The sequence below is a fragment of the Stomoxys calcitrans genome, chromosome 2, assembly GCF_963082655.1.
Source record: "Stomoxys calcitrans chromosome 2, idStoCalc2.1, whole genome shotgun sequence".
NCBI lineage: Eukaryota > Metazoa > Arthropoda > Insecta > Diptera > Muscidae > Stomoxys > Stomoxys calcitrans.
In genome coordinates, this window is record NC_081553.1 from 201,180,634 (window position 1) to 201,201,888 (window position 21,255).

The 21,255-nt window shown below is 38.5% G+C and overlaps 1 long non-coding RNA gene across 1 annotated transcript in view; it reads right to left on the bottom strand.

Annotated features, from left to right (window-relative positions):
• The window catches only part of LOC106083277 (uncharacterized), a 211,440-nt gene extending 190,411 nt beyond the window's left edge, over positions 1-21,029 (bottom strand). The window contains exon 1 of the long non-coding RNA XR_009397118.1: positions 20,416-21,029. This is a non-coding gene — a long non-coding RNA (uncharacterized LOC106083277). The remainder of the gene's footprint in view (positions 1-20,415) is intronic.
• Positions 21,030-21,255: the final 226 nt, after the last annotated feature.

Genomic DNA, 21,255 nt, shown 5'->3' on the forward strand with positions numbered 1-21,255 from the left:
GAGATAGAATAGATGCGGATCTCGGGGATATAGAAAGGACGGTCTGGATATTGTTTTATGTTCGGTATTTATAAGGCCTGGGCTGATTGTTAGCGGGACTAACATGGATAAGATGGAGGGTGTGATTGGGTCCTATGAGGTGATAATCGGTGGGGACTTTAATGCTCGGTACCCACACTGGGGAGAAAATGTGACGAATGCAAGTGGAAGGAAACTCAAGGAATAGCTGGATCTGAGCCCAGCGATGATTTTGAGGCATACGGAAGGACCGACAATTAGGACGTCTTACGTAGATTTCTTTACCACGTCGATTGGCCTTGGATTGAATGACGGACCTAACGGACCACAGACTTTGGGTGGACTAAGGACTCACGATTACGACTCGGACCATAGGGCTATCCTAGCTCTCGCTATGCGTTCTGGAGAAGAGTGCGCCTGCGCGATATTTCCATTTTGAGAAAATGAGGGTAGGCGTATTGAACGACTGTCTCTATGGGTTAATGGATGGTGCACGATTGCCTGTGGATAAGAATTGCCCCATCGAGTGAGTGAGGAGACTAACTACATACATTAAGGAGGCAATGAACCGAAATATCCTAATGACGGACACGAGGAAAGATGGACTGCCTGAGTTGCCAGTTGATATCCTTTAGTTGATGACACAGAAGAAGGTACTCCGAAGAAGATTGTACAAGATACACGATTCTCAACAGGGAGTGACTGCTGGTTAAGATTATCCGCGATTCCTACGATTAGACTGCTGGATAAAATTATCCGCGAGAGGATATTTTGAAGAGGAACAAGTAAAAGCATGCTAAGTTCGACCGGGCCGAATCTTATATACCCTCCACCATGGATCGCATTTTTCGAGTTCTTTTCCCAGCATCTCTTCTTAGGCAAAAAAAAAGGATAAAAGAAAAGATTTGCTCTGCTATTAGAGCGATATCAAGATATGGTCCAGTACGGACCACAATTCAATTATACGTTGGAGACCTGTGTAAATGTCAGCCAATTCGGATAAGAATTTGGGGGTTCAAGAACTAAAATAGAGAGATCGATTTATATGGGAGCTGTATCAGCCTAGAGACCGATTCCGACCACAATAAACACGTATGTTGATGGTCATGAGAGGATCCGTCGTACAAAATTTCAGGCACATTGGAAGAATAGCCGGCAATATCCCAGATCGGTTTATAAGGTAGCTATAGCAGGTTATGAACCGATTTGAACCTTATTCGGCATAGTTGTTGAAAGTCATAATAAAATACTTCATGCAAAATTTCAGCCAAATTGAATAAGAATTGCGCCCTCTAGAAGCGCCCCTGTTCCTTAGTGGAATGTTCATGGGCAAAATTTGCAATTTGCAGAAGCTCAAGAAGTCAAGTCCCCAGATCGGTTTATATGACAGCTATATCAGGTTATCGACCGATTTGAGCCATACTTGGCACAGTTGTTGGAAGTCATAGCGGAACACGTAGCGCAAAATTTCATTCCAATCGGATAAGAATTGCGCCCTCTAGAGGCTCAAGAAGTCAAGACCCAAGAACGGTTTATATCAAAACATGGACCGATGTGGCCCATTTACCATCCCGACCGACCTACACAATAAGAAGAGTGTTTCTGCAGATTGTGTGGCGAACAGTGGCAGCGAGATGAAATGAGCGGAAGTAGGGGAAGTCCTTAGAAAAATAAATTGTAAGAGGAGTAGTGGAAACGGTGACATCCCGTATTGTAAAGTGAGGAAAATGGACCATAGAATGTGGAACTACTTGGCTGTGCTCTTCAATCTGTGCCTGGACATTGGCTACTTTCCTGCGGTATGGAAGGGGTCTAAAGTGTTTCCAATATTAAAACCAGGAAAGGATTAACTAGTCTTTCGTTCTATAGGCATATATCCCTGCTCGCCATGTTTGTTTATTTTGGAACGGACCAATGACACGATAGAGGAAAAGAATGTTTCCAATGGGGGCACCTCCACGACACATGCGTTGATGGTATTGACGACGAAGGTATCCGATGGTTTTAGGAGGCACAGAGGAACGATAGCCTTCAGCCTAGATTTTGAGAGGGCGTTTGACACGGTGTGGCACAGGGGTCTTCGTATGAAATTGGAAAAGTTTGGTTTTGATCCTAATTTGACGAGTATGGTGGCAGGCTACCTGCATGGTAGGAACTTTAGGGTAGCGGTGGAAAGTTCTCTCTCTAGCGAGAGATGCGTTACGGCAGGGGTCCCACAGGGCTCGGTATTGGGACCAGTGCTCTACAATCTATACTTGACGGATATGCCTCTGCCACAGGAGGAGGATTTAGTAGTGGTTTACGCTGATGACATATTGATTAAGGTCACTCACCCTAGAGCAACGTTTGCTCAACGAAGACTGTAAGGCTATCTCGGTGTGTTGGTCCCATATTTTAAACGTTGGAGGCTCAGGCTTAAAATGGGGAAATGCAGGTGCATCATATTCAGGTGTAATGGGAATGGGAATGTTTAGGAGTGTATGGCGATTCTCTCCATCGGTGAAAATGGCAGGTGCGATCCTCACGAATTCTGAGAGCATCAGGTATCTGGGGATTATTTTTCAGGAAAATATTGGGTTGCCCAAAAAGTAATTGCGGATTTTTTAAAAGAAAGTAAAAGCATTTTTAATAAAACTTAGAATGAACTTTAATCAAATATACTTTTTAACACTTTTTTTCTAAAGCAAGCTAAAAGTAACAGCTAATAACTGACAGAAGAAAGAATGCAATTACAGGGTCACAAGCTGTGAAAAAATTTGTCAACGCCGACTATATGAAAAATACGCAATTACTTTTTGGGCAACCCAATATATCCTTTGTGAATAATGTAATTGAGGCAAGTAGGAAAGGCAGGGCTGCATATCGTATTTTGTACAGGGTTATAAGGATGAAGGGAGGATTGAGTGAGAGGGTCAAGTTGCTCCTGTACTTTCAGATAGTTAGACCGACGGTTTTATACGCATTTCCGATTTGGTGCTCGGTGTCTTCTAGGCAGATGGAGCGCATTCGTAGATAAGAAAGGAGGGTGTTTGTCCATTGTATAGGTCTTAAGGGAAGGTTTATGGATGGAGGTCAATGAACTAGGTCTTTGAACAGGACAGTCTACGCTGCGTGGGGTGTTGATCGCATGGATGCATATATGGTGAGGCACGCGATTAAGTTTCGTGCCTCATCCCAATAAAAAAGTAAGGACATGCTGTGTTACTAGGGAGCATTATACCAGGATAAGGTAGATGATAGGTGGGCTGGCCTTCGAAGAAACCTAGTTTAAGTATTCTAGAGATATATTCTTAAGAAATTTGTGTTTCTCTTTTTTTGTGCTTCTTTTCGTTTGCATTTTATTCAATTAGCACACTGTAACTAGTACAACAGATTTATGCATGGCTGTGCTTACGCAGGCAACTTTGTATATCTGTATTTTTCTGCAAGTATATTTTTCTAATCTATTTCGTTATTCATGGCGTGGGTAGTACACGCCATAATAAATATTCATATAAAAACTGACCTTAAACATTTGAGCAAATATTTATGGAATATATTTGCAATTCACATTAAATGCATATCAAATATATTGGCTGGTCCACACTGTCTTGCACGAAAAGGATAATATTCTTAAACATTTGTAGTATTCTTCAATATTTAAGAAATTAAGCTATTTAGCTATTTAGAATGTGACAAATGATTTTGAATCAACACTTTATAAATTGAAGAGATACTTAAATAAATGCCAAGGATGCCTAATCGATTAGTTTAAGTGGCATACCAAGCATAACTCTCAACATTTAGGAAAACAAGAAATTGTATATGTATGTATAATACTCTCTAGTGCAAGGATTAAACATAATGATTGTGGCAAATATGTTGTAGCAATGCCTTTCTTTGATAGACAACTGGGGGCCTAGGTACCCGTGCCCGCCCCCTGGCTACGTCAGTGATGGCAGCTATATCTAAAAATGACCCGATAACAACAGCCGAAGAACAACTTTAAACAATTCAAATTTCAGCGTAAACAGGTAATAAATGCGGCTTTCATAGGCTCAAGACCCTAAATCGGCAGATCGGTCTATATGGCAGCTATAGGAACATATTCGAGTCCTAAAACAACTCACTAATTTAAATTTCATCGAAATAAGGATAAACAAGTAAAAGCGTGCTAAGTTCGGCAGCGACGAATTTTTTTAGTTCTTTTCCCGGCATCTCTTAGGCAAAAAAGGATAAAAGGAAAGATTTGGTCTGTTATTAGAGCGATATCAAGATATGGTCCGGCTTGGACCACAATTATATTATATGTTGGAGACCTGTGTAAAATGTCAGCCAATTCGAATAAGAATTGCGTCCTTTGGGGGCTCGAGAACAAAAATAGAGAGACCGATTTATATGGGAGCTGTATGAGGCTATAGACAGATTCAGACCATAATAAACATGTATGTTGATGGTCATAAGAGGATCCGTCATACAAGATTTCAGGCAAATCGGATAATAATTGCGACCTCTAGAGGCTCAAGAGATCAAGTCCCCAGATCTGTCTATATGACAGCTATATCAGGTTATGAACCGATTTGAACCATACTTGGCACAGTTGTTGAAAATCAATATTCGAATCAAAAATGGTCCAGATCGGAACATATTTGGATATAGCATAGGGCCGTAAGCCTTTAACAGGTGCATTCATCATCCGAATTCGTTCAAATTTGGCACAGTGAGTTTCATTAAGCCAGCCTAATTGGAATGATAGATCATACAGATCTATCATTCCAATTAGGGCTTAATCACATTACTTGTATAGAGCTTCTCGGCACCCGAACCAAATATGATTAAGATCGGGTACGGTTGTACAATCAATCAATAAGCGTGCTGTTCTCAATATGAACCAGTAAGGAAAGGCAAAAATCGTGTGGAGCCGACTACCTACATACCATTATATATTCGGACAATAGATACAAGTATGGTTGCTCAAAAAGTAATTGCGGATTTTTCATATAGTCGGCGTTGACAAATTTTTTCAACGGCTTGTGACGCTGTAATTGCATTCTTTCTTCTGTCAGTTATCAGCTGTTACTTTAAGCTTGCTTTAGAAAAAAAGTGTGCGAAATTTTGTTTACATTTGTTTGTTTGGCGTCAATTTTAATATGCTGAGCCCACAAAGGAGCATTTTCGTCATATTTTACTTTATTTTTTCCGTAAAGGAAAAAACGCGGAGCAGGTTGCTAAAAAGTTACGAGATGTGTATGGTGATAAAGCCTTAAAAGGAAGACAGTGTCAAAATTGGTTTCGCAAATTCCGTTCTGGAGATTTTTCACTTAAAGATGAGCCACGTTCAGGTCGGCCAAATGAAGTTGATGATGACCAAATCAAAGCATTAATCGAATTGGATCGTCATGTAACTGAGCGTCAGATTGGAGAGAAGTTAAATATACCAAAATCAACCGTTCATTATCACATAAAAAGTCTTGGACTGGTGAAAAGGCTTGATATTTGGGTACCACATGTATTGGAAGAAATTCATTTAACAAACCGAATCAACGCTTGTGATATGCACCTTAAACGCAATGAATTCCATCCGTTTTTAAAAATAATTATAACTGGAGATGAAAAATGGATTGTTAACAACAACGTTAGTCGAAAACGATCATGGTCTAAGCATGGTGAACCAGATCAAACCACTTCAAAGGCTGATATCCACCAAAAGAAGGTTATGCTGTCTGTTTGGTGGGATTGGAAGGGTGTGGTATATTTTGAGCTGCTTCCAAGGAACCAAACGATTAATTCGGATGTTAACTGTCAACAATTGGACAAATTGAATACAGCCATCAAGGAGAAGCGACCAGAATTGGTCAATCGTAAAGGTGTCATATTCCACCAGGACAACGCTAGACCGCACACATCTTTGGTCACTCGCCAAAAACTGAGTGAGCTTCGCTGGGAACTTTTGATGCATCCACCATATAGCCCTGACCTTGCACCATCAGACTACCATTTATTTCGATCTTTGCAGAACTCCTTAAATGGTAAAACTTTCGGCAATGGTGAGGCTATAAAATCGCACTTGGTTCAGTTTTTTGCAGATAAAGGCCAGAAGTTCTATGAGCGTGGAATACTAAATTTGCCAGGAAGATGGCAAAAGGTTATCGAACAAAATGGCAATTATATATTTGATTAAGTTCATTCTAAGTTTTATTAAAAATGCATTTACTTTCTTTTAAAAAATCCGCAATTACCTTTTGGGCAACCCAATATATCTAAATCTAAAATGACGTTTTTCAAACAGATCGTTTGAAAATTGTTGTTACTACGGCCATTTAAATATATATCGGATTCGTGTTCTACTCTAAAAACCTTCTTATTTGAGCCTCATATCGCAATAGTCTGCAAATACTTTCTATTTGGGTGTGGTTGTGGGGGTGGGGTGGCCCCAATAGACACTTTTCCCGAATGGGATGTGTTTTGGAGAAGGGGTGGACCTCCTAAAATTGGATATCAGATACGTTTTCTTATCCTTATAACCTTTCATTTGAGTAGCATATTGTCGTGAGTGGTCTAAATATATGTTATGGTTCAAATCGGTTCATAAATTTAAATAAGAAGAAAAAATGGTTCACCTCTTTTTATTGTTTCCTCTTTCTGCTTCTCGTTTTAATACCCTCCACCATAGGATGGGGGTATACTAACTTCGTCATTCCGTTTGTAACTCCTCGAAATATTCGTCTCAGACCCCATAAAGTATATATATTCTTGATCGTGATGACATTTCATGTCGATATAGCCATGTCCGTCCTACTGTCCGTCCGTCCGTCCGGCTGTCTGTCGAAAGCAAGCCAACTTTCGAAGGCATAAAGCTAGCCGCTTGAAATTTTGCACAAATACTTCTTATATGTGTAAGTCGGTTGGGATTGTAAATGGACCATATCCGTTTATGTCTTGATATAGCTGCCATATAAACCGATCTTGGGTCTTGACTTCTTGAGCTGCTAGAGGGCGCAATTTTAGTCCGATTTGACTGAAATTTTGCACGTGGTGTTTTGGTATCACTTCCAATAACTGTGCTTATGGTTCAAATCGGTTCATAACCTGATATAGCTGTCATATAATCCGATCTGGGGTCTTGACTTCTTAATCCTTTAGAGGCCACAAATCCTATCCGATTTCGCTGAAATTTTGCATGACGTGTTTCGTTATGACTTTCAACAACTGCACAATTTATGGTTCAAATCGGTTCATAAACTGATGTAGCTGCCATATAAACCGATTTGGGATCTTGACTTCTTAAGCCTCTAATCGGGCTCAATTATTATCCGATTTGGGTGAAATTTGTACAACATGAACTTCAACATACGTGTCAAATATGGTCTGAATCGGTCTAAAGCCTAATACAGCTCCCATACAAAACGATCTCCCTATTTTACTATTTGAGTCCCTAAAAGGCGCAATTCTTATTCGATTTGGCTGAAATTTTACACAATGACTTCTTAATAGTCTCCAACATTCATTTCATTATGGTACGAATCTGACCATAACTCGATATAGCTCCAATAGCATAGCAATTATTTTCATTTATCCCTTCCTTTACTTTGTTTGCTTAAAAAGAGATACCGCGCAAAAAACTCGACAAATGCGATCCATGGTGGAGGATATATAAGATTCGGCCCGGCCGAACTTAGCACGCTCTTACTTGTTTTTGGGTTAAAGTTACCATAATCAAAAAGCAATAACGATTACTGGTTACGAAGAAAAAAAGAATAACATAACACTAGCGCAAACTATTTTCTTTTTTTTTGTGGAAAACGATTTTTGTTGTATGTTACAGAATAGCACCGCAGTGCGTGGAGTGTTTTCTTGTATTTTGGGCCAAACCACATTTACTCTTTCTTTGTGCATTAGCCATCTCAATTTTAAATTCAAAAGTTAATTTTCCTGCAATTTATTTACCACTTGGCTGTTTGGCATTGACACATTACATGTCAGCCACTTCACCACTTTTTAATTGTAAGGATATCTGCTTGATTCTACCTTAACTAATAGAGTAACCTTCTCGAAATGCCCAATGTGAGCTTTAATGTATAGGCCAAAAGGATAACTTGGCCAACTAGTTTCCTTGTTAATAGAGTTTCATCAAAATTTTGGGCAAAATGTAGTTCTTAAGTATAAACATCTCATCAACAATTTGTGCTCATTGTGATTGATAATTTCAAAGAATATTCCAAAGAATTTGACTTTCTTAGAACATCGAAATCACCATTTCATTAGCAATATCTCAGATATTTACGTTGAGTACGTGGTTAGACAGAAGCATATGTTTCGTATCAACTTAGTTGATGAAAAATAAATCAGACATGGCAAGCGTTCATTTAGGGAATATCATATAATATCTGCCCACACTTGTTCTAATTTTCTAAAAGGCTATTAGTAATGACTTTGGTTGAAATGAATTTTTTGGTTACATTAAATATAAATATCTATTCAACTTTCACTTTTGATTGCATTATTGCCTGCGTGTGTGTTATTTCAGGTATCATATGTGGGCTGAAAAATATTTTGTTTTGTAAAACGTGCTACCAATGTGCGTCACACTCACATTACATTTGTTGTTCTTTAACACCCACAAAAAGGATAAATGTTAAAAAGAAACTTGAAAAATTCAAATTGGAAGGGTAGATTTCTATATCCATATCGTTGCCAAGTGATTGCAACCACTTGGATTGAATATGCTATCAATTAGTACTAATTGACGTAAGTGCGCTTTATTGATACCATTGACATATCTGTTTAAATCAGTTTAAAAGAAGGTTTACTTACTTACTTTACTTTTCTTGGCTATGACAGAACATTTGTTCCACTAGCCGAACGTAGAATAGCGCGTCAAGCGCCTCGATCTTATGAACTCATTTTATAAACTCAGACACCAAGTTTCGAGATGTCTCCAACCACTTGATCTTTCCGTGTTTGCCTTCAAAAGACTTCATTGCTGGAGCTTCTTCATCCATTCTGACTACATGACCTAGCCAACGCAGCCTTTGTATTTAGATACGTGTAACTATGCTATCGTCGTCATACAGCTCTTACAGCTCGTGGTTCATACGACGCCCATATTCTCCATTACAAACTGGTCCATATATTTTATGAAGAATCTTGCTCTCGAACACTCGTCTGATTTTCACCGTCTCGTCTGCTTTGATAATTAGCCATGCCTCAGAACCATATAACAACAAGGATAGTATCAGTGTCTTGTATAGTGTAATCCTTGTCTGTCGAGAAGTGACCTTGCTCTAAACTGCTTACCTAATCTAAAGTAGCATCTGTTTGCCAGTACTATTCTTCGCTTTATCTCAAAACTTTTGTCATTCGTTTCGGTTACGGCGGTGCCGACATAGATATAATTGCTAACTATCTCAAAGTTGTTACACGAATGGATCAAAGGTAGAAGATAGAGTGGGCCTGGGGGTCTAGATTGAGAACCCAGGGAATGAGATCTGTTTCAGATTGCCTGACCATAATACGGTCCTGCAGGTGGATCCGGGCGAGAACGGATTACGTGAGGTGGTGTGGTTTTAACGCGTGGACGCCGAGTATGAACATGTTTACGGACAGTAAACAGGCCGTAAGGGCAATAACAACCAGGAGGGTAAGATCAGAAACAGTCTTAGAATGTTAGAAGGAAATTAACGCCTTCTCTGAGTATGGCACGATCAGCATAGTTTGGGTGCCGGGTCATAGCAGAGTAACTGGGAATGAGAAAGCAGACCATTTGGTAGTGAAGGCCAGAGAACTGCTATCGATAAACTTGGAAGCCTTTCGGGTCGACGAAGTCCGAATTAAGGGCGTGGGCGACGAATGTGCATGTAACCCTCTGGAACAGCGGTAGGTGGGTAGGACGGCGAAAATCCTATGGGAAGGGCCAGATCGTGAGAAGACTAGGCTATTATTGAAAGAAAGTAAGAAGGAGGTCAGAATAGCTTTCGATATCATAACAGGACACATAGGGCTACGAACTCACTTATATCAAAAAGTTCAGCAAGTGATAGCATGCGTAGGGTATGCGGGGAAGATGATAAGACGTTGGAGCATTTGCTATGTCATTGCCCGGCTTTCGCGTCTAACAGATACCGGCACTTAGGTGGGGACACAATACCAGACATGAACCAACTTAAGGACATGGAAACACTTAAGGATCTTGTAAGTAGCACGGAATTCCTAATTTAGGTGTTGTTTTTGGAGGTAACTTTTTTAGTTTTTAGAGCGCACATCAAGCCGATTTCTGGCCATTGTTGCATGGGGCGGATTAATGTACGCACCCTTTTTCAACCTAACCTAATCTCAAAGTTGTGACCCCATTACCAACGCCCAATTATCTCATTTACTTTAGGTTTTAATCCTTCACACAGTACGCTCGAGAGAATCTTGTATGCGATGGGGAGGAGAATTATTCCTATGTAGTTGGCACTTTACAGCTTGTCTCCTTTCCTGTGTACGGGACGTAGAATGCTGAGGATTCAATCATCGGGTATGCGTTATTCTAGCCAAATCGCGCAGACAAGCTGAGGCATACGCCTTATCAGCGTGTCGCCTACGGTCTTAATTAGTTCAGCGGGCAACCCGTAGGCTCCTGCTGCCTTGTTGTTCCACAGTCGGATCACAGCTAATTGGACCTCATTCTGACTGGGAGGTAGACGTTATATACTATCATCAGGGATTGGTTCGGCGATATCCTTTTCGCCGCCATCGTCGGACACCAGCAGTTGGTAAAATGTTCTTTCCATATCCTCAGCACACTATCTGTATCAGTTGCCAGATTTCCTTTTTTGTCTGTGCAGGAGGATGTGCCTTTGTACACCTCATCTGTACATCTCAAATCGCACACACAAACTTCTTTCCATTTCCTTTTTACACCCTCCACCATAGAACAGGGGTATACTAATTTCGTCATTCCGTTTGTAACTCCTCGAAACATTCGTCTAAGACCCCATAATGTTTATTTTTTTTTTTGATCGTCATGACATTTTAATTCAATCTAGCCATGTCCGTCCCTTCGTCAGTCTGTCGAAAGCTAGCTAACTTTCGAGGGAGTAAAGATAGGCGCTTGAAATTTTGCACAAATACTTCTTATTAGCGTAGGTCGGTTGGTATTGTAAGTGGGTCATATCGGTCCATAGCTGCCATATAAACCGATCTTGAATCTTGACTTCTTAAGCCACTAGGGAGAGCAATTCTTACCGATTTGGCTGAAATTTAGTATGAAGTGTTTTGTTATGATTTCCAACAACTGTGCTAAGTATGCTTGAAATCGTTACAGTACCTGATATAGCTGCCATATAAACCGATCTTAGATGTTGACTTCTTGAGCCTCAAGAGAGCGCAATTCCCATCTGATTTGACTGAAATTTTACATGACGTGTTTTTTTATGATTTCCAACAACTGTGCTAAGTATGGTTTAAATCGGTCCATAACCTGATATAGCTATCATATAAACCGATCTGGGGTCTTGACTTCTTGAGCCACAATGGGGCGCAATCATTATCCGATTTGGCTGAAATTTTGTACGACTTCTCCCATGACCTTCAACATAGGTGTCAAATATGGTCCGAATCGATCTATAGCCTGATACAGCTCCCATATAAACCGATCTCCCTATTTTACTTCTTGAGCCCCTAAAGTATGCAATTCTTATTTAAATTGGCTGCAATTTTACACAATGACTTCACTGTGGTCTCTAACAGTAGACTGTTGGACCAAAGACATTTTCCTTTCCTATCTATGCATTAAAATCTCCCAGAACGATTTTAAGATAATGGGCGAGGTAGCGGTTTGTGAGGAATTTGAGAGGTATCTCTCCAGGTGCCCATAGAAAATATCCTTGGTCTGCCATATCCTTGGTACCCATCGGGGCATGGGTACAAATAAGGCTGGTGTTAAACAATTTGGCTGTTACGCAGATTGTGTCTGGCCTCTCATCGACCGAAGTAAAACTGGAGACAAGGTGTTTCAATCTCCAATTAACCACAGAGCATAGGAAATGCTCCAACGTCTCATGTGGGGAAGATGATGACCCCTGACCCCTCACTGAGACTCTCCTCTCGAAATCGCTGACTGCATCTGCAGCTACTCCGGATAAAAACGAAGCTTCGAGCATATTCCCGTTCCCCCCGTTCCTAGTCTCGCAAGCTCCTCAGCTCTACAATTCCCTGGGATATCTCTGTGGCCCTGCACCGAGAACAGGTGAATTTTGAACTATTCAGTCATCTCGTTGAGACATCTGCAACAGTCGAGGCCGGTTCTAGAATTCAGATATACATTCTCCAGGGTTTTAATGGCTGTCTGAGAGGATTGTTATGCTAATCATTGTTATGACATCACATCTTTGCCATTCCACCACTTCTTTAATTGCCAACATCTCCGGTTGATACACACTGCAGTGGTCAGGTAACCTTCTCGATATGACCAGTCCTAGTTCTTCAGAGTACACCCCCAAAGCCCACCTAGTCGTCTAGTTTGGAACCATTCGCATAGAAGTCTATGTTACTTCCATTACCAGGGATATTGGAGTTCCAATGGATAACATCAGGAATAGTGGTACAATGCTTTTTATCAAAAAGCGGGTCAGGCAATTTGTATTCCATACTGCCTGAAACATAGGGCATTGTATCAAGGACAACACAGTGTCTGTAACCGCCGCATGACTAAAGATAATGGTCCCTTAGGTCCACAGCAATGGTCGCAGCAATTTGTGTAGCCACATTGTCCGAGGGCATTGGGCGCAGCATTAAAATCAGGGCATCAAATGGTATCGTCCTCATTGCGGTTGTGATGCACAAATGATCCTTTGGATCCGGCTGGATATTGAACTGTAGGTGGACTTTTAAAGTGCCGTCCACCAGACTACAACACCGTATACCATTATAGGTTAAACAACTGCAGTATATACTCGGGGCTTGAGACGCTATTTAAACCCCCAACTTTTGCCATTGGCTCTCTTTTGCAGATGTATAGAGCAAGAGTTGCGTTTATCCGATTCCTGCCTGCATCGATTAAACTTTGATTATATTTCTCAAATAGTCTAGACAGTTTACTGTCTTACCAGATTTAAAAAAAAAAAAATTAAATGCAAACACAACTGCTCATTTTTTGTTTGAACTAAAAATTTTTGATGTATCCTTGATGCCAACTGCAAAATCAATGTCTGTTACAGCAACATCTGCCTACTCTGTTCGGTGAAAGAAGGCTTTCGCTTAGCCCAAGTGTCTCAAAGTTATTACGATGTATTTGTCTGCGCCTTATGCTTTCACACAGAAGACTAGCAATGCATAGATCACGTGGCCTGCGAATAGTTCATACACAAAGGGATAAATCAATGATTGCATTCCGATGATGGCAGCTAACAATTCCCCATGACATTGTGTGTGTGTGTGTGTGTTTGTGCCTAGTATGCATTTTAAGCCAATGCCACACATGTCATTTCCCATGGCCATACTTCGGACTCTTGTCGCCACTCTGTGCCATTCTTTTTGACAAACAGACTCCACAGGCACGCAAGGCAATGTATGTATGTGTGACATCCGGACTTGTAATTGAATATACGAGCATCTCCTCATGTCCTTCATCATTTTATGCGGTCTGCTGTTGCTCTCTGTATGTGAGTGTATGTGTATGATTGTGCCTTCTGTTTACAAAAGCATTTGACCGTTAATAAGTCCTTTAAAGGATACGATAATCTCTACATGGACTAAGGATGAAGTGTTGTTGTTGCTCATGTCCTTTCGATTGTGTATTTTGGGTGTGTGTGTCTGTGTCTGAGTTATATAAGAATTTCAATTGTCTGCCGAACGAATGTTTGGATTCTCTTAAAGGATTAAATAGAGCATTTATTTGCTTAGTAAAGATTTTCAAAAGAGATTTGGCAGTTAGTGCGGACGGAATGGTAGAAGTAGGTGGCCAACATAAACTGCAGATAATGGACAATGATTTTTGGAAAATTAAGTGATTCAAGATTGAGGGCTTAAGTCTTATTCACACTTGATAATTGTTGGGTCATTTGGCAAAACAGAAAACAATATGGCCTTATGTTTTGCTCACTTTTGAAGGGAATGTGTTTTGATTTTTTCTGTTCAGCAAAATGAGAGGAGTTTTTCAAGCTGCTTGTCCAGAACAAATTAAAATGAAAACGTTGGAAAAGATTTTTGGTGAACGCTTCAATAACTTCCTTGGTGTTAAAATAGGTTTTTTAATATTGGGAAAATCAGAACTTTTTTGTTAAGTAGGTTTGTTGATTTCGTTGCAACGAAAAGGAAAGATTTCAACAAGCGTGCTGCTACTACATTGTAGTATAAAACAAAATACAAAATTTCCAAGTTTTAGAAGTAATTACTAATTAACATTACTATTGCTATACAAGGGACATATTAGTTAGGGACATATGGCCATTTCAAGTTTTACAAGTGAAAAATTCACATTTTGGCTGATTATTATCAAAATTTCTAATTTTTGGAAGTGATCACGAATTAACCTTCGATTTGCTTGACGAGGCTAAGTTAAGGAGATATAGCCATCTTTAGTTCGGCAAGTGAAAAATTCATATTTTGGGCGAATATCTTCAAAATTTCAAATTTTTGGAAGTAATTACGAATTTACCACAGTTTCGCTCTACTAGGCTTAGTCAAGGAGATCTGGCCCTTTTAAGTTTTGCAAGTAAAAAATTCATATTTTGGCCGATTTTCATCAAAATTTCAAATTTTTCGAAGTGAGCACGATTTAACCTTAGTTTTGCTCTACGAGGCTTAGTTAAGGAGATATGGCCATTTCAAGTTTTGCAAGTGCAAAATTCATATTTTGGCCGATTTTCATGAAAATTTCAAATTTTTCGTAGTGATAACGAATTAACCTTAGTTTTGCTCTACGAGGCTTAGTTAAGAAGATATGGCCGCTTTAAGTTTTGCAAGTGAAAAATTCATATTTTGGCCGATTTTTATCAAAATTTAAAATTTGTCGAAGTGAGCACGAATTAACCTTCGTTTAGGTCTAAGAGGCTTATTTAAGGCGACATGGCCTTTTTAACCTTTGCAAGTGAAAAAAATCATATTTTGGCCGATTTTCATCAAAATTTTAAAATTTTGGAAGTGATCACGAATTAACATTCGTCTTGCTCTACGAGGCTTAGTTAAGAAGATATGGCAGTGTTAAGTTTGCAAGTGAAACATTCATATTTAGGCCGATTTTCATCAAACTTTCAGTAAATTGGAAGTGATCACGAATTAACCTTCGTTTTGCTATACGAGGCTTAGTTAAGGAGATATGGCCATTTTAAGTTTTGCAAATGAAAAATTCATATTTAGGCCGATTTTCATGAAAATTTAAAATTTTTGGAAGTGATCACGAATTAACCTTCGTTTTGTTCTACGAGGCTTAGTTAAGGAGATATAGCCATTTTAAGATTTGCAAGTAAATAGTTCATATTTTGCCCACTTTTCATCAAAATTTCAAATTTTTGGAAGTGACCATGAATTAACCTTCGTTTTGCTCTACGAGGCTTAGTTAAGGAGATATAGCCATTTTAAGTTTTGCTAGAGAAAAATTCATATTTTGGCGCATTTTCATCAAAATTAAAAATTTTTCGAAGTGATCACAAGTTAAAATTAGTTTTGCTCTATGTGGATTAGTAAAGGAGATATAGCCATTTTAAGTTTTGCAAGTAAAAAAATCATATTTTGGCCGATTTTCATGAAAATTTTACATTTTTCGTAATGATCACGAATTAACCTTAATTTTTATATACGAGGAGATATGGCCAATTTAGGTTTTGTATGTGCAAAATTCATATTTTGGCCAATTGTCATCAAAAATTGAAATGTTTCGAAATGATCACGAATTAACCTTAGTTCTGGTCTGCGAGGCTTAGTGAAGGATATAGAGCCATTTTAAGTTTTGCAAGAGAAAAATTCATATTTTGGCCGATTTTCATGAAAATTTCAAATTTTTCGAAGTGATAACGAATTAACCTTAGTTTTGCTCTACAAGGCTTAGTTAAGAAGATATGGTCATTTTAAGTTTTGCAAGTGAAAAATTCATATTTGGGCCGAGTTTCATTGAAATTTCAAATTTTTTGAAGTGATAACGAATTAACCTTAGTTTTGCTCTACGAAGCTTAGTTAAGAAGATATGGCCGCTTTAAGTTTTGCAAGTGAAAAATTCATATTTTGGCCGATTTTTACCAAAATTTTAAATTTGTCGAAGTGAGCACGATTTAACCTTCGTTTTGCTCTACGAGGCTTAGTTAAGGAGATATGCCCATTTTAAGTTTTGCAAGAAAAAAATTCATATTTTAACTCAGTTTCATCAAAATTTTAAATTTTGCGAAGTGATCACTTAGCCTTAGTTTTGATCTGCGACGCTTAATTACGGAGATATAGCCATTTTAAGTTTTGCAAGTGAAAAATTCATATTTTGGCCGATTTTCATGAACAATTTAAATTTTTTATCTGATCTACGAGGCTTAGTTACGGAGATTTGGCCATTTAAGGTCAACAAGTGAAAATTTCATATTTTTTGGCCGATTTTCATCGAAATTTTAAATTTTGCGAAATGATCACTTATCAGCCTTAGTTTTGCTCTGCGAGGCTTAATTACGGAGATATGGCCATTTTAAGCATTGTAAGTGAAAAAATTCATACTTTGGCCGATTTTCATGAAAATTTCAAATTATTGGAAGTGATCCCGAATTGACCCTAGTTTTGCTCTACGAGGCTTAGTTAAGGCGATATGGCCATTTTAAGTTTTGCAAATGAAAACTTCATATTTTGGACGATTTTCATCAATTTCGAATATTTCGAAGTGATCACGAATTAACCTTAGTTTTGCTCTACGAGGCTAAGTTAAGATTAGATGTGGTCATTTTAAGTTTTGCAAGTGAAAAATTCATATTTTGGTCGATTTTCATGAAAATTTAAAATTTTTGAAAGTGATCACGAATTAACCTTCGTTTTGCTCTACACGGCTTAGTTAAGGAGATAATGCCGTTTTAAGTTTAGCAAGTGAAAAATTCATATTTTTGCTGATTTTCTTCAAGAATTTTTTTTTTTTTTTTTGAGAATTAACATATGAGAATTTCTAACATATTAAAATGTTACCTTTTTTAAATAATATAAAACTGAAATATGGCCCGATATAAACCAAATTTGGGTCGAATATCGATGGGCCTAATAAAACTCAAAGTCGCAAATTTCAGCGAAATCGTATAATAATAAATTATGCGTGTTAGACCCTAAATCAGCAGATCAGTCTTTATGGTAGCGTGATTGCAACTGACAGACATATAGACGGACGAACGCACGGACAGACAAACGGACATCATTAAGTCGTATTGGAATATTATGATGATCCGAAATACGTATACTTTGTAGGGTCGGAAATGTATATTTCGATGTGTTGCAAACGAAATTACTAAATGGATACACCCTCTATCCTATGGTGGTGGGTATAAAAGTGAACATGCCCCATGAACATTAAGATTGTCAATACAAAATGCCAGAAATAATAGGAAACCTAAAGAATGAAACTTAAATAAAGCATACAAAGGCTAACAACTTTAATCGCAAATACTTAAAAAAAAACATGTATGGATGGGCTAAAGTCGGGCGAAGTCGACCTTTTGATAGCCTACAGCACATTGGATATACAGGCTAAGTCGTCGAATTTGAAATTTGCTTAAATTTGATTTTTTCGGGAAGATTGATTGATAAATGGGTTAGTAAAGCCTTTAAAGTGAAAATCGGGAAATGCATATGTATGGAAGCTATATCTAAAAGTGAACAAAATTCCATCAAATTCATCAGTTATCCGAAGAGTTATAAGAGAAACCTTCGTACCAAATTTTGTGAAGGTTAGGTTAGGTAAGAGTGGCAGTCCTTTACAGACTCACTTAGACAATTTTAAGTCAGTTGTGATACCACAGTACCGACAGACCAAGGCTTCTGGCGGGAATCGAACCCACGACCCCTGCACCGGTTATCCAAGCACGCTACCAACTCGACTGTCTGTAAACAAATTACTAATGTATTGAGTATTATTCAAAATCGGACGAAAACATATATGGGGACTACATCTTATATGAACCGATTTCTATTTAATTCAGTAGCAGTACCGGGAGTCATTAGAAAACCACTTGGGCCAATTTTCATATGAATCGTTTAACAAATGTCCACATTATTGCAATTTTAGTCCAAGTTGGACGAACAAATATATGGAGCTACATCTGAAACAGAGCTGATTTCTATGAAATTCTCCAGTAATGTCGAAACTTATAAGAGAACCCCTCGTAGAAATTTCGTGACAATCAGTTTACAAATGATGAAGTAATTGCAATTTTAGTCCAAATCGGATGAACATATATATGGGAGCTAAATGTAAATTTGAGCTGATTTTAATTCAATTTACCATTAATGTAGACTTATAAGAGAACCCCTTGTGCAAAATTTCGTTGGAATCAGTTTACAAATGACGATATAATTGCAATTTAAGTTCAGATCGGACAAACATATATAATGGAGATATATTCAAACCTGAACCGATTTTTTCCAATTTCTAAGTGCTAAGTTCAGCCGGAACGAATCTTGAGAACCCACCACCGTGGATTCTGCTAAAATATGGGAGCTATGTCTGGTTATAGACCGTTCGTGCAAAATTTCAGCCAAAACGGACAAAAATGCCGACTTCCAGGTGCTCAAGAAGTCAAATCGGGAGATCGGTTTATATAGGAACTGTATCAGGTTCTTGACCGGTTTACTCCGTACTTAGCACAGTTATTGGAAGTCATAACAGAACACCGCATGCAACTTTTCGGCCAAATCAGATGAAAATTGAGGCTTCTAGGTTCTCAAGACGTCAAATCGGGAGATCGGTTTATATGGGAGCTATATCAGGTTATAGACCGATTTACTTCACACAATTTTTGAAAGTCATAAAAGTCACATTGTGCGAAATTTAAGCCAAATCGGATGAAAATTGAGGCTTCCTGGGGCTTAAAAAGTCTAATCGGAACATCGGTTTATATGGGAGCTATATCAGGTTATAGACCTATTCGGACGGTGCTTGGCACAGTTGTTGGAAGACATAACAGAATACTATTTGCAAAATTTCAGCCAGATCGGATGAAAATTGAGGCTTCCAGGGGCTCAAGAAGTCAAATCGGGAGATCGGTTTATATGGGAGCTATATCAGGTTATAGACCGATTTTAACCGTACTTCATACAATTATTGAAAGTCATAACAGAACACTATGGGCAAAATTTCAGCCAAATCGGATGAAAATTGAGACTTCCAGGGGCTCAAGAAGTCAAAGCGGACGATCGGTTTATATGGGTGCTATATCAGGTTATGAACCGATTTGGACGGTACTTAGCACAGATGTTAGAAGTCATAAAAGAACACTATTTGAAATATTTCAGCCAAATCGGATGAAAACTGAGGCTTGCAGGGGCCCAAAAACTTAAATCGGAAGATTGGTTTATATGGTAGCTATATCAGGTTATAGACCGATTCTTGGCACAGTTGTTAAAAGTTAAAACAAAACAATATGTGCAAAATATCAGGCAAATCGGATGAAAATTGAGGCTTCCAGAGGCTCAAGAATTCAAATTGGGAGATCGGTTTATATGGGAGCTAAATCCAAATCTGAACTGATATGGCCCATTTGTAACCCCCAACGACCTACATCAATATAAAGTATCTGAGCAAAATTTCAAGCGGCTAGATTTACGCGTTCGACCTCACGATAGCGGTCGAATAGACGGACAGACATGACTAGTTCGAATGTCGAGACAAGAATTATTATACTGCATATGGTCCTAGATCAATATTTCGAGATGTTCCAACCGAAATTACTAGATAAGCATACCCCCATCTTTTGGTGGTTGCTATAAAAAAAAACTTATAAATCGGCTTATTGCTGATCGCAACCTTCAATCAAGATAATACCGAAAATTGACAACTTTCGTTAAAACGAAATTATACAATTCAAAATAAGTAGGGCGACATCTAGTAGCCAATAGGGGCTCACAGCACAATGTTGCATACTGTGGTTCTAAACTCTGCTAAATATTAGTACTTTCAATAATGTCGCCATAAACCTAGATACAGTAGAGATCTAATTCACTTTTTGGGAAGCTACAGTACTTACGATTTTCTGACGCATTAGAGGATTAATGCATATGTTGTTACAAGTGATTTGAGATAACTATAACAAATAATTTAAGAAAGTTATGTATATATCGTTGTATATGCTTTTATACCAGTTTAAACCGATCTGTTCAAAATTATTAAAATTAAATATTATTTTTGTTGCATTTGAAATACTCGATGCAGTTATCTAATGACCAACACCCTAATCTTAATAATTAATAAAGAAAGACACTAACCTTGTAGAAGCACTGTTATCCACTTATCCATATTTGAAAACGTCTGTGTAGATTGGCTTTAAGTTGTAGACATGCCAAAATATTAGAAAGGTATTCCAAACTACCTCCTTTATACATAAGATACTATTTTCCCCTCACGATGACTCACCATTTCACACGCGCACGTTTTACCATCCGTTTCCCCTTCAACAAAACGACAACATTTTATTCCCATCACCATAGACGACTGCGCGACAAACTATTGTATTTGCAATGACACTTTTTTCTACCAAATACTCACACGGCGACGAGTCTTTTGCGCGAGCAGCTCTGCCGGCAGAGCGACCGCAGTCCCGTTTTAAAACTTGTGCCAAAGAAATATGAAAACAAAGAGAGAGAGAGAGAGGGGGATTGAATGGGAGAGCAACACAGAAATGTGTTGCTGTTGATGCAAGCAGAGAATTTTAATGTTTTCTTGTTTTTCATTTTACTTTAACTTTTATACTTGCATATTTCCATTTATTTTCATTAACAGAACACAAGCACACTCAATTGTTAATTTTTGCATTGTAAATGTTGTTTTTTTATTTTGCAGTTCTATTTCTTTTGGTTTTGCAGATAGGGGAAAGGGGACAACGAATGGCAACGAAACCCTGCGTACCACGAAGTTTGAGTTGTTACCGCGACGATCACCCGAAGAATACTAAATGTAATGGTCCAATGCAAATTCCTAAACACCAATGGGACTTGCCAAAAAACAAAACAGAATGGAAGGAACTTTAGCGGAGAACTACTGTTCTAGTTGGAATTAGAGCAAGAGAAAGAGAGTAAACAGCAACTAAAGCAGTGGTGCATTGATTT